This window comes from Camelus ferus, chromosome 1, assembly GCF_009834535.1.
Source record: "Camelus ferus isolate YT-003-E chromosome 1, BCGSAC_Cfer_1.0, whole genome shotgun sequence".
Lineage (NCBI taxonomy): Eukaryota > Metazoa > Chordata > Mammalia > Artiodactyla > Camelidae > Camelus > Camelus ferus.
This window is the reverse complement of record NC_045696.1, coordinates 98,270,680-98,283,648: the sequence shown is the minus strand read 5'-3', so window position 1 is coordinate 98,283,648 and position 12,969 is coordinate 98,270,680. Positions and strand designations below refer to the sequence as shown.

General features: G+C 34.9%; 1 long non-coding RNA gene and 1 other non-coding gene across 8 annotated transcripts in view; one reads left to right on the top strand and one right to left on the bottom strand.

Annotated features, from left to right (window-relative positions):
* LOC116665806 overlaps positions 1-12,969 on the bottom strand; it is a 239,542-nt gene that overhangs the window by 196,969 nt on the left and 29,604 nt on the right. The gene's annotated exons all lie outside the window — the stretch shown is intronic.
* The window catches only part of LOC102508707, a 33,800-nt gene that overhangs the window by 2,630 nt on the left and 18,201 nt on the right, over positions 1-12,969 (top strand). For all 6 annotated transcript variants that reach the window (XR_004322494.1, XR_004322501.1, XR_004322500.1 and 3 more), the window contains exon 2: positions 7,223-7,307. This is a non-coding gene — a transcript (uncharacterized LOC102508707). The remainder of the gene's footprint in view (positions 1-7,222; positions 7,308-12,969) is intronic.

Below are 12,969 nucleotides of genomic sequence, written 5' to 3'. Positions count from 1 at the left end.
TATTTCTAGCTCAGTTCTTCTTCAACCTTAAACTGAATCAGCTCAGAAGAAAACTGGTTTTCTTCCAAGGATGCCAAAGGAAGGGAAAGTTTATCTTCCTTGAGATTTATAAAGGGTCCTTCAGCCACTGTTGCTTCGGCAATGCTCTGCATCCCAAGAGCTCCGAGCTTAAATCTTTCCCCTCTCTCTCTCTTACTCTGCTCCAGTGTTCAAACTGTGATTTTGTGGATTGTTCATGTTTCTTACTTTTTTTGTCTTTTCCTTTTCCCAGTTTGGGTCAGAGTTGTGTGTGTATGAGTGTACATAATTTGGGGGTTTTTGCTGCTGCTGCTGCTGCTGCTGCTGCTGCTGCTGCTGCTGCTTATTACTGTTTTTGTTGTTACTATGACTAGTTGTTTGCCCTACACTAGAGGGAAAACAATGAAAGAAAATTCAATCTGTTGCTTATCTAAAGCCCAGGTGAAATACTTCGGTGAGAAGGAGTTAAGATGCATGATGCGTGTCTCCTGTAGTTTTATCTGTGCTGTCACACAGTCCTTTACAAGCAGATGACAGTTGCTGTGTTTTGCTTTCAAATTTGTTACAGGGACCAAGATCAAGTCCCATCACATTTAGAGATTTTGGCTGCCAGACGCAGGCACCTGGTCTTTAGCTCCAAGCTCGCTAGTTTCCCTAGTCCTTTTCCTGCTCAGTCATGAATGGGCAAAGCCAGAGAGCCTCCCAAATAAGAATTTTATTTAGAAGTTTGAAGTAAATCCAAGTGTTGTGAAAATTAAAAAGCTGTCTTGAAGACACACTGTAGCAATAAACAAATATACAGCCAGAGCAACAAAATATGACAAAACAGACAAGTCTGGGTTATAAACACTTCTCCCATGTTACCTAGCAAATTGGAAAAATCAGCTTTTAACCTATCACCATTGGAAAGTACTATTATTTTTCTTCAAAATGGTTATAAAATTTCTCTTTCAAAATTGCCTAAATCATTGGATTACATGGTTTGTGTTTCTTTTCACATAGGTGCTTATTAAAACAGTATATTAAAGCTCCCATAAGCAAAAGTAAATTCTGTTCCATTTCCAGCCTAAATTTAGCTATCACTTTACATTTTCTGTTTCATTCACATAACAGAGATTTTATTTACTAAAAATCAACTTTTCAATGGCTTATTATATAAAGCCATCTTAAATCAGGGAGTATCTATGGGGATTTAAGGTAAGATTCAACTGATTTGGCAAATGACTACCATTATCCTATTAAAGCTCTAAAATACACCTAAAACAAATCACAGCAAAAAAATAAAATAAAATAAAGAGCTATAAATTTGCCAAATGCTATGTTAGTTGATGGTTACTTTAATGACAAATTTGACAATTAGAAAAAAGTGTATACTTAGAACAATCATAAAAATGACAAGTGAATCCTGCTATTAGCTGTGGTTGTATTAACATTAAAAGTTTTTCTAATTTTGATTCTTTCTCTTCATAGCAGATGATCACAGGGGAAAAACTTCCCTTTAATATGAAAACCAAAAGTTCTTCAAACTAGTTTTACTAATAAAGAATTCACTATATATTGTAAATGCTGTATGGCTGCTTTATATTACGTTATTTTTATAGCTTAGTTTAGAAGAGTTTGTTTTTATTTATTTGGCTCCTAAACAGATGTATCATCTAAATGTCTTAAGTAAAAATAAATGTCTAGACTCTGCCAGTTACTGTTTGATTTTCCTTCCTATAACTAGGAATATTTTAAATTGTCTGGCTGATCTCACATTTAATTACTTTTCCAACACAAATTGGAAAATGAGTAAGAAATTGATATGCCTCATTTTTTTCAGAATCCCATTGTGCCTTCATATTCCAAGTCCCAATTCTAGACGTCCTTAAAATTTTAAATCACAGAATTAATAATCATTCATTGGGTCAGCTTTTGTGTGATTTCTTATTCATTTTATACACATATAAGCTGCTTTGTTCTTCATCAAATAATGTTAAAATCTTATTTAGATAAGTGAATTAAAGTACATTGACTAGTTAACTTCACAGTAAGAATACTGGAGAATACACATTCAGTTGTGTACTTTTAAAGAGAGTTTATGATTGCTAATTTGCTCTCTAAGTTTTCTTTAGCTATTTTCCATTTTATATTAATCAAAGCTCCTCTTATCTACCTTGGAAAATGAAGGGTTATATCTATGAAATACATCAACAATAGCAGAAGATATTTACAGAGAAAATATAATGGATCGGAGTGATATCAGGCCCTGAGGACATACCAAAGTATAAAAACGGTCTTTGCCCTAGAGAGGTGTTGGTCAAGCTAAGTACATATTTAGACACGGGTCTCTTTAATCATCTCAATGCCACTGGGCTGCGCAGCCATTTAAAAACAACCCTCCTACCTTTCAGACCAAGGGGAAATGTTGAATGTGGTTACACTGATTCTGGCCACTTCCATAATAACCACCACAATCTTCCCCTCCCCATGGCGTTGTTACTCCTTTGATAGTATGCACTACATCCAATTCCATCCTTGTATTCTATTACTAAATGCTCTACAAGTCCCTTTTTGCCTGTTTGTTTTTGGTTAAAGCTATGGAAAATATTAAATACATTTTCAGATGCTTATATTGTAGAAGAGAAATGTTAGAGCGAAACCATTTCCTATTACACACAATAAAATGACTTAAAATCGATACTTTAGTCTTACTTAATGGGGAACTAAGTATTAATACCATTTTTTAGTCTAAAGCTGTAATGGCAAGGGGAAGGTAAGAAAAAGAGAAATGAAACAGAATAAAAGGTTGAAATACCAAATCAGTGGTTCTTCAGGCTTTAGGAAGCAGGTAAGGCAAGCGTATGACAATCACCTGGGGAGCAGTTTTAAATCTGTACATATTGTCGGCATCTTCCTTTTCCCTCCTTTCCCCCTTTCCGCCTATTGAGAATGTCCATATCTATTACAAATTAGAAACAACCATCCACAATTACTTCGGGTGTCAAGGCCCACAGACCAGCATCACGGGCATCACCTGGGAGCTTATCAGAATCACAGAACCTCAGACCCTACCCAAGCCATTGAATTAGAATCTGCATTTTAACCAGATCCCCATGTGACTCAAATGCACATTAAAGCTAGAGACGCATGAGTGAACAGTACCTCTGGCTTGTTCAGAATGATTCCCTAGAGGTTATTTTCTTGGCTTTTTAATAAACTAACATTTTTAATAAAGCTAACATTTATTGAGCACATACAATATGCCAAACAATGTTCAGCCTTTAAATACTGTGTTTTATTTAATCCTCACAACATCTCTATGTAATGGCCACTGCTTTACCCCCATGTTATAGACCAGGATACTGAGTAATAACAAGATAAGTAGCTTATCAAAATGTGGTAACTGGTAGAATCAAGATTTAAACACAAATTTCTGATTCCTGTGCTCTGAGCTGCCACCCACACTGTCTGTTCCACACCAGGCTGCCTGCTTTTGAAGGCCAATTATTTGAGAATTTATTTAAAGTTACAATTGGAAATCAAGTTCTACTTCCCTCATAGAAAAAACAAGATCTATTCCATTTTGGTTATGATGTTTGCCTGTCATCTTACCTTTAACTGCAATAATGAAGAACTCTAGAAATTCCTTCTTTAACTGGGAAATAAATACAGGAACTAAGAAAGCCCATTATTTAAACCTTAAGATTTGATATCTCTGTTTTTCCCATCATTATTTGAAATTTATTTTTTTTAACCTTTTAGTGTTCTGATGAACTTTTTTTTTTTTAAAAACTTGTCTTGAATTGAACAAGCCATTTCCTACATACATAAACTGTTCTGCATTCCAACTCAAATTACGTATCACTGTTTCCGCTTTTGATATAAACACTTTTTATCTATAAGCATGGTTTACAAAACTTTAGTTGAATAGGGTTACTAACCAGTCAGTCTGCAAGCAAGGGTGATTTATTTTAAGCCAGTGACTCCCCAAATGATTCAGTCTCTGAAAGATTTCTCCCAGTGTATACAGATTCTCTGAGAGCTGTCAGGAGGATCTGGTCAAATGTCTGTTGTTTTGACAGGGGTTCACTGATGTTGGTCAAAAGACTGAGGTGAGTCTAGGTTCCTTCTGATCATGTTTGAGAGGAGAGGTGTGTCAACGGTACTGAGCAGCCACGATTTTTTCCATGATAAAAGGACATCCTTGGGAGACAGAAATTCACCAACTGCTTAGATCTAGAACTTTCGGCAGCACTAATAGTACACTGTCTAACTTGTAAGTCATGGCTTAGGGCAAAAATCAACCCAGAGATGCCATAAAGCCAAGTAGTGAGAGCTTAGAGGGAAATTCGTGCCCAGGAGACATCCTGCACATAGCAGGCAGAATGTCCTAGTGCTAATAAATGATAAAGTACTGATGATCCTCTTAGGATTCTTTACAGTCCTGATGGTCTTACTAAACCTAAATATTTGTGACTGTGGCTGAATTTAATCTGTATCAGGTTTTTTCCTAAATAAATTTTAAAAAATCTCACAGCATTTCTTCTGGTAAACTTCATACATTTACAATTTTATCTTACGTATTCTTTTCTTCACTTTTTGATCCAAACTTTTCTTGCTATACAATTCAAATGCATCTTACATGCTTCTAAATCTACATGGTGTGTCCCTAGAACAGGAATGTTCCACTGACCCAGCTTTAATAATCTAATTCTCTTTCCATTCAAATGATGTCACTTCACATAAAACACACTGTATCATGATGTCTTCCAGCACTTGACCTTCACACAGTTAATTGCTGCCACTTTATCAGGAATGGAAAAGAATCTGATGTGATTCCTACGTAATGATTTCCTGAATGTATTCTAGCATTTGATAGAATGGATTTCTGAGAGAAATACAAATCTATTCTTTTAAATTCCCACTAGGTTAAGCAGTATGATAGAATATTATATGGTCATCATATATTTATATATAGATTTTAAAATATTTAATGACAAGGAAAGGTAATCATAAGTAAATATAAAGATGTATAAAACATAAATCAGGTGTGAGCCTGTGTGTGCGTGTGTGCGTGCGTGTGTGCATCTGTGTGTGTGTGTGTGGCAGATTCTTGTCAAGGTTCCATTAAGGTCTTACTTGGGTCATTGATATTCTAACAAAAAAAGTTGTATTAGCACTGATATGTGCAAAATCACTGATATTTTTTTAAATGCCTGTATATTTGTGGAACAAATAAGGAACACTAGGAAAAATATGTAACAAATCTTAAAAGCTTTTCACGATTATTAAGATCAAGGTTAAGATCAAAGGTGACTTTTTCTTTACCCCCACCTTTTTTTCTTTTGCATGTGCTTTCAAATTTTCCTATAATGAACCTCTACTGTATTTCATACTTTGTTTGACTTGGAATTTATTTTACTTTCCTTCTAACTCACTCTATATTTCAGATCTTAGAAAACCACTATTAACCCTCTAGAGAATGATATTGGTAAATCTGACCCTGTCTCTATTTTTTTCCCCAATGTATAGTAGAGTCCACAGATTTTACACCATAGTGGTATTTTATAGGAAAAAATCATCTAATGGGATTTTTTTTGCTATAACAAAAAAAAAAAACAAGAAATAGGGATAAAAATAGGTCCTTCTAATGTCAAAATTCTCCCGTATCACTATGTGATAGTGAAGTTGGTATACACTGTTGTTAAAAAAAAAAAAAAGTAACCTATACGCAGTCTTCTTGAGTAAGTCTTTAAAAAAAAAAAAATTCTTACTTAAAAAAATCTCCAAATCCATAATGAAAAATATTGATGAATTTGGCTACATAAAAAAATTTAAATGGCTGTATTGTAAAAAGCACCATAAAGTCAAAAGATAAACAGGAACTTGGGAAAGCTATTTGCCACACATCACATGTAAAATGCCAATTTCTTTAATATAATACAAGCTCTTTAAAATGAGAAACAGTGAACAACCCAATGGAAAATTGAGCAAAGGCCATGACTGGGCAAACTAATAGAAAAATAACTACAAAAAATGAGAAAACAAAAAGAAGCTCAACATCATTCATAACTAAAGAAGTGCAAATCAAAACAAAAATGTACTTTTCACTTATCAGACTTAGGAAAAATTTAAGGTTTGCTACAAGCCAGATTTTTGGTATTATAAATTCATGTAACCTTTATAGAGGACAGTTTGTACATATCTTTCAAAAACTTAGAATGTATAAACAATTTGCATCAACAATTATGTTTGGAACTTTTTCTACTGATATAATCATGTAAGTACAAAATATGATCATTGAGGCTTTTTTTAAGCATCCAAAATGGGAAACTGAAAAAAAAAAAAAAAGCCCTGGGGCTGGATAAATATCATATTTTAGTGCAATGAATGGGCTACCAAATAGCTATCAAAACGAAAGAGATAAGTTTATGTATTGTGACGCAGAAAGTTCTGCTAGCCATATTATCAAGTTAAAAAACACACAGACTATATGGTGTACAAAATTTTAAAACATGGATATACACCTTTATATGCATGTGTATACATTTTTTAAAGTCCTAGAAAGGTACATAGCAAACTATTAGTAATAAGTATCTCTGAGAAGTGGATCAGGAGAGGCAATTAGTGAGGGTTAAAAGATGTGTACTATTTTTTTCCTGGGTCTTTTATTTTTATTTTTTTTCAGGAGGTACTTTTATTTTATACTTTTCTTTAATGACATTTATACCACATGCATGTATTACTTCTATGAAAAATTAAAACATAAAAAATATTTTTTAAGATTTGTTTTAAATTGTGATACAACAATACTTACATAAACTTTATATTAAAAAGAATCACGTATCAAAGTTTTACTGTAGATTCACAAGTAAAAATCTAATATTTCTTATATTTAGTAGTTATCTCTACAGAAATGCCTTAGAGGATTATGCTATTTTTTACCCCAAAAGATCCTTTTTTCTCCTTCTCTGGTGTTCATCTACAAGGGTCGAGGGACAATGTTGACTATAATCAGGAGGAGGACAAGATCCCATGACAGACAGCCACTTAGTAGAGCCTAACTCTATATAAGGAAAAATATGTTCTTGATGTGGCCCAGATGGCTTCATTCCCTTTAAAAACATTCTTAAGATGTAGTGTTAATGCTTATTCTGTAAATTAGAAAATAAAAGTCTGACCATATTCAGTGAATCATTTTAATCTTTTTTTTTCTTTCCAGATTTGATACATGATAAATTGGTCTAAAATGGCTGAGTTTTTAGCTGAATAAGTCATTGACTCCATCCCAGAAGGTCTGCATCCAGGTAAATGTTCTACACCTGTAACATCGTATCTGTCCGCAATTTTCTCTAACATGTCAACAGTGAAGATGGCACAAGAAGCCACACAGGCCTTTGTTACATGACAAACAGAAGCAGCAGAAAAGAATGAAATTCCAATCTTAACTCATCCCTTCTAATATGCAGCTTAAAAACATATATATTTGTATGAATTTAAATGTAAAGTGTCAGAATTACCAAGATATTCATGTAGTGATGATAAACCATGTGAGAGATCTGCAACCCCTTGGCAAGGATCTCCTTGTGGTTAGAGGTGATGTCTCTGAGCAGCACTTTCCATACTATGTAGGGCTTTAGGAGGGTCAGGAGGGAGATGACCGTGCTCTCTCCCCAGCCACCAAATGAGGGACTTGAGTTCTGCGATGCCCCAGCACTCAGTTCTAGATGCACAGGTCTAAAGACTATGAACCTACAAACGTCTCCCTTACTCCAATAAGATATAGGGGAAGGGGCTCTGGAGTTGGATGCAGAGGCACCCTTTCATTCCCATGCAGCTTAGCCCACTGGTAGGCATGAGTTCCATGGAGTCACACAGCAGGGCACTTCACTCAAAACCTGAGAGAGCAGCCGGGGATGCTCTGTCAGTCCAGCTCCTGCCACATGGGCCCGTAGGATAGCTTTCATAAAGAGACTCGGCTAGCAGGATTTTTTTCTCCTGAAGTAAACTCGGCTCAAAGAACAAGCCCTCAGCTTCCCAGATTAACAGGGGAGACACTCCCTAGTTCCTCCAAGGAGAATGAAGAGTAGCTTGTCCCCTTCTGAATATGCTGAGGTAGATAAGATCAGTGGTGGTGGGCAGACATATGTTAGAGGTGACTGGTCTTTTTGATTGGCAGGTAAGAAACACTTGCTGGAAGGCACTCCACAGTGGTATTAGGAAACTATTTAGGACTGCTTTAATCTTGGAGACAGAAATAGTAACATTCTACAGAGCTGTGCCACTGGAAATCCTCAGGGGTTTTTTCGTGAGGTATAGTTAAACTTAGGAAGCTGGGCTGCGCGTGTCTTCAGAAAAAATCCAGCTCTGGAAAAAGTACATTAAAAATATGTCCTAGTTAGGAAGACACTAAGACTGGAATCTTTATTTTACATCCTAAGAGTGCTGAACAGAAGGAGCTCTTTGTCTGTAATACCCCATCAGCCTCAGAGCAGAAGAACCGGGACAGTAATGTTGGGGGAGATGGGGGCTCCTGCCAGGAATAATTCTTCGACCAGCCTCTCCTCCCCTGTATTTTGGAAGCCCCTTGGTTTCTGATAACATCACACATTTGTAGCAAAACTTCCCAGACAATGATGACATTTTGCTTACAAATAAGAAAATACTGAAAAAAATTCTGTAAACTTTTAAACTTTTTCAAATCTTTAGGTTTCAGACAAATAAGCAAAACATGCTTAATTCTAAGAAGTCAGCTTTTGTTAAAGAACTGATTCCATGCCAATTCTGCCACTAACTAGCAACACTGCCCTTGATTTCCTGTGGAAGCATCTCTGAGGCCCCATCCCAGTCCATGGTCACTGTACTGAAATATAGAAAGTGTTTTCGGAAGGTCCTTCTGAACTTTGTATTGTCACTTTGAAACTTCCACCAACTTACAGCTACAGAACTTTGATCTCTTATTGATTGAAACCAGTAACATGTAAACAGCATTTCAGAGCTTGTTTTATAGAACCAAAAATATTTAGATTGAAATCTACTTATGAAAATTGGAAAAACCTGGTTAGGACACGTAAAAGAATAAAACCATATTCAGTGGCTTAAAATCTACAGACCTGCATTGTTCAATATGGTAGCCATTTGCCCCATGTGGCTATTTAAATTATAATAAATGAAATTAAAAATTCAGTTCTTCAGGTGTACTAACCACATTTCAAGTTCTCAATAGGCACATGTAGTCAGTGGCTACTGTATTGAATGGCACAGATATAGAACATTTCTATCATTACAGAAAATTCTATTAGACAGTACTATTATACACAAATTATTAATAATGCAGTGGACTTCATTGCTACTTGGTAAGAAAGTTTTGTGCTCTTTTACACTTATTTGGAAATTTTAAACTCTAATTTTCTCCATTGGAGGTTATCTGGTATACAGTTCTCACAGGTCCCTTTTTCTTTGTCCTATTTATTTGCATAGCAAAATGTGTGGAATTAACTATTTTAAATATTTATTTAAATATTTTATGTACTCTTCTAAAGTCAGAGATTTTTATTTTCTTAAAAATTGTGAAAAGTGGTACACAGCTATGTTGAGCTAATATGTGGCTGTTGGCTTTTTTACCTAAATCACTGACATGTCTAAGTAAGCAAAACAAGAAAAGATGTCAGATAATTTCTAAAGTCCAATATTTTTTCTTTATCCTTTATATTCTGTGAGATTTTATTTTTCCTACAATGATAGGTATGTCTCAGTTGTATATTTAACTAAAGCTGACTTACATTTTTTAAGCAGTTGGTAAGCCAAGCAAAATATATATTGGACCATTTATTTCTTTTTTCTTTTTTATGGAAATAAGTAATATATTAATAGTCTCCATTTTGATTTCAAAATTATATATATATATATATATATATATATATATATATATATATATATATCAGATAACAATAGTTTGTTTATAATTTTTAATTAATATAATCACCCTTTTTATAGTGTATTCTTAAACTTGTTGGTCACCATTTTCCTCCTAACATGATCCTACTCTTTTAATATCAGTCTCAATTACTTTCCAGTCACTTATACTTAGTAGTTCAATTAAATTTGATTCCTGGACTAATGGCTGTATGTTACTCAAGCCAAAAATTTTTTTTTTAATTTTGTCTTTGAGTCACTGAAGCATCAAGGTTTGGAAACAGCTATAAATAGCTGTGAAAAAGACATATAAATATCCAGCCAATATTCCCTTCATACATTTAATAGTATCATTTTTCAGTGAAAGCATAAATAATAGAAGTTTGGGCCCAGTTTAGAATTGTTAAATATGAATCTCAGAGTCTTACCAATGGAAAAAAGGCAAAGTAAAGGTTAGCCATTTGTGGAAAAAAATAGCTTTCTTTATAGAATAAAGAATCTATTCCAAATAACCTGTTATTCATACAGTTTATCTACAGTAACATTGTTCCCTATGTTTAAATAATATAGCTAGATATGTTTAGCTTACAACCATATAAGAGATTCTAATTTAAACTGGATTACTATTAATATTTTCAAAAATGAAAAGAGTCAGAGAATTAGTCTCTAAATTTAGCAGTTCGGTACTGCTCACAGGAAGAACTTTTCACTAGTACCAAAAGTGCTGTTATCCTCTACCTTCAACTAGCTAGTCATTCCTTTTAAGGTTCTTAAGAAGAGTTAGATATATAGGAGTGATTTTTTTAAATTCAAGAAAGATCTAGGATATCTCAGGAATGTAACAGTACAGTGCAGACCTGACAGAAGGTAACCCGTTATCTGGAACTAGGTCTTTGGCACCTTTCCAGAATTTAAACAAAATACTGGTCTCACTCAGGGTGTCCCTGGGACAACAGGAACAAGCTCATACTGCAAGTCCAAAATCCAGTCAAGAGCAAAATCTTATCCAGGCAAAACCAAAATATTTCCGCACACATCAGAGGCCACCATAAAAAAGTAAACAAAGCTACTGTAGATAAAGCCAAGGCAGTGGGTAAAGGCTGTCTTTTGGCCTAGAGTCTGACCCTCGGCTTCTCGGTGATGCTCCAGGCCAAAGAGGAAGAACAAGATGGGTATTTTGCTGCCTTTTGGTCTGTCCAGTGAAGTCAGTGTACAGATCAAAAGGATAAAACAACTGTCTCCCTTAACAATACAAAGCAGAAAATCCAACCTGCTTTGGCAGTGTGAAAGCAATGCAAATTCAAGTCACTGATGACAGAAGCTTCTTGTGTGATACATAAGATTATTCTATAATCTAATGGCCCAGCCATATTTAACCCAACTCTGAACTTTTAATGAATGCTCATCTTTGTTTTAATGAATGCTCATCTTCATTTTACATAGAACATACTCATCTATACCCAACTGAACAAACAGAGGATGATGGAAATGGCCCTGTAAGAAGTACTGGCCCACAGTGCATCTTCTAGGTCTGGGGCAGCTGAAGTAGCAGAGGCTCCCCCTGGATTTCTGCTAGAATTTAGGTTTAATTAGATGGATGCATTAGACACACAGCCTCTGAATTAAAGGGTGAGAAATACAACATGTACCAATTAAGTGAAGGAAAATTACTTTATGAATAAAGTAATAAATGTCAATAAATTTAAAAATTGATTTTAGCTTCCTTTATATGACAAATGTAACAGACCTAATTTGACATCTTAAAATGAAGAGATCTACGTGCAACCTATTTTGTGATTTTTATCTTCTCAGGAGGGTGTTTTTATATCTTTAGCTTTCATATTTAATCTTTTTTTTTCTTTTTTCAGTTTCTATGGTGTCACCATCCATCAACCCATATTGGTTGAAATATATACACACACACATACACACACACACACACACACAAAGATCCCAAGAGAAAGTAATGCTGCAATCCTCCTCAGCAATTCATTCTAACAATTAAAAACCCTTAAGCTAAATAGAATAATTCATTTCACAGGAAACTTTTATTCAATATGCATAATTAGTTTTAGTTAACTTTATTAATGAAATGTCGCAAATCAATTAGGTTTGCAATAATCAGATGCTGAGGACCCAAGAGGGGCAATTTCCCTCACAAGAGGGGAAGGTGGTATACAATTTAGCTGGGAAGCAAATGTAATTAGATTTGATCAGTTGAGTATTCCTGTCCTTATGTGGCGTTAGGCACATACCCAAGCCTGAGTATATAGTTGGAAAGAGGTAGAAAAAACAATGTGATTTAGAAAATTTCTTCATGGTCCTATTGGACACAAACTGACAGACAAAGTGGGCCTTTGAAACCACAGGTAAACAGATTTTTTTTTTTTCAGATAGGGCTATGTTTAAATTTCTTTTTCAAGTCTGAATGCCTTTAAGTAATAGTATATGAACTCAACTATTTGTCACAGACCCCTCTATTCCTTAATGCCTTATAACAGGTATTTCACACATTTATTTAACTGCCTAAACCCTGATGGCATTTCATTTTGCAGCTGTTGTGACCTAGAAGTTTATTACTGAATGAGTGTGAGGTAACCCTAAAGTTTCTTTCTCTGACTGTAAAATAGGAATATCAAAGAAATGTCATGACAGTAAAAATTCTTCTGAATGAAAATTACATTGAACCCAAGTATTCCTATTTAGGGCTGCAGTGTGCAACAGATTCTGCTGTTATTCATTCAATAAGTATCTGTGTTGGACACCTACATGCCACTCACTATTCTCAGCATTAAGGACAAAGTGGGAGCAAAGCAGACAAAAATCTCTGCCCTCATAGGACTTATATCCTAGTGCATGTAGTCAGAAAAACAAGTAAAGTATATAGTATGTTGGATGACATGAAGAATGGAAATAAGAGTGTGGAAGCAGTGAGGGAGAAGGGTGCAGTTTTTAAAGGGTGCTTAGGGAAAGCCTTCGCAGTAAGAAGAAAGGAACTATGTGGACATCTGGAGGATTGCTCTGTGGAGAGGGCAGAGCAAATGCAAAGGCCCT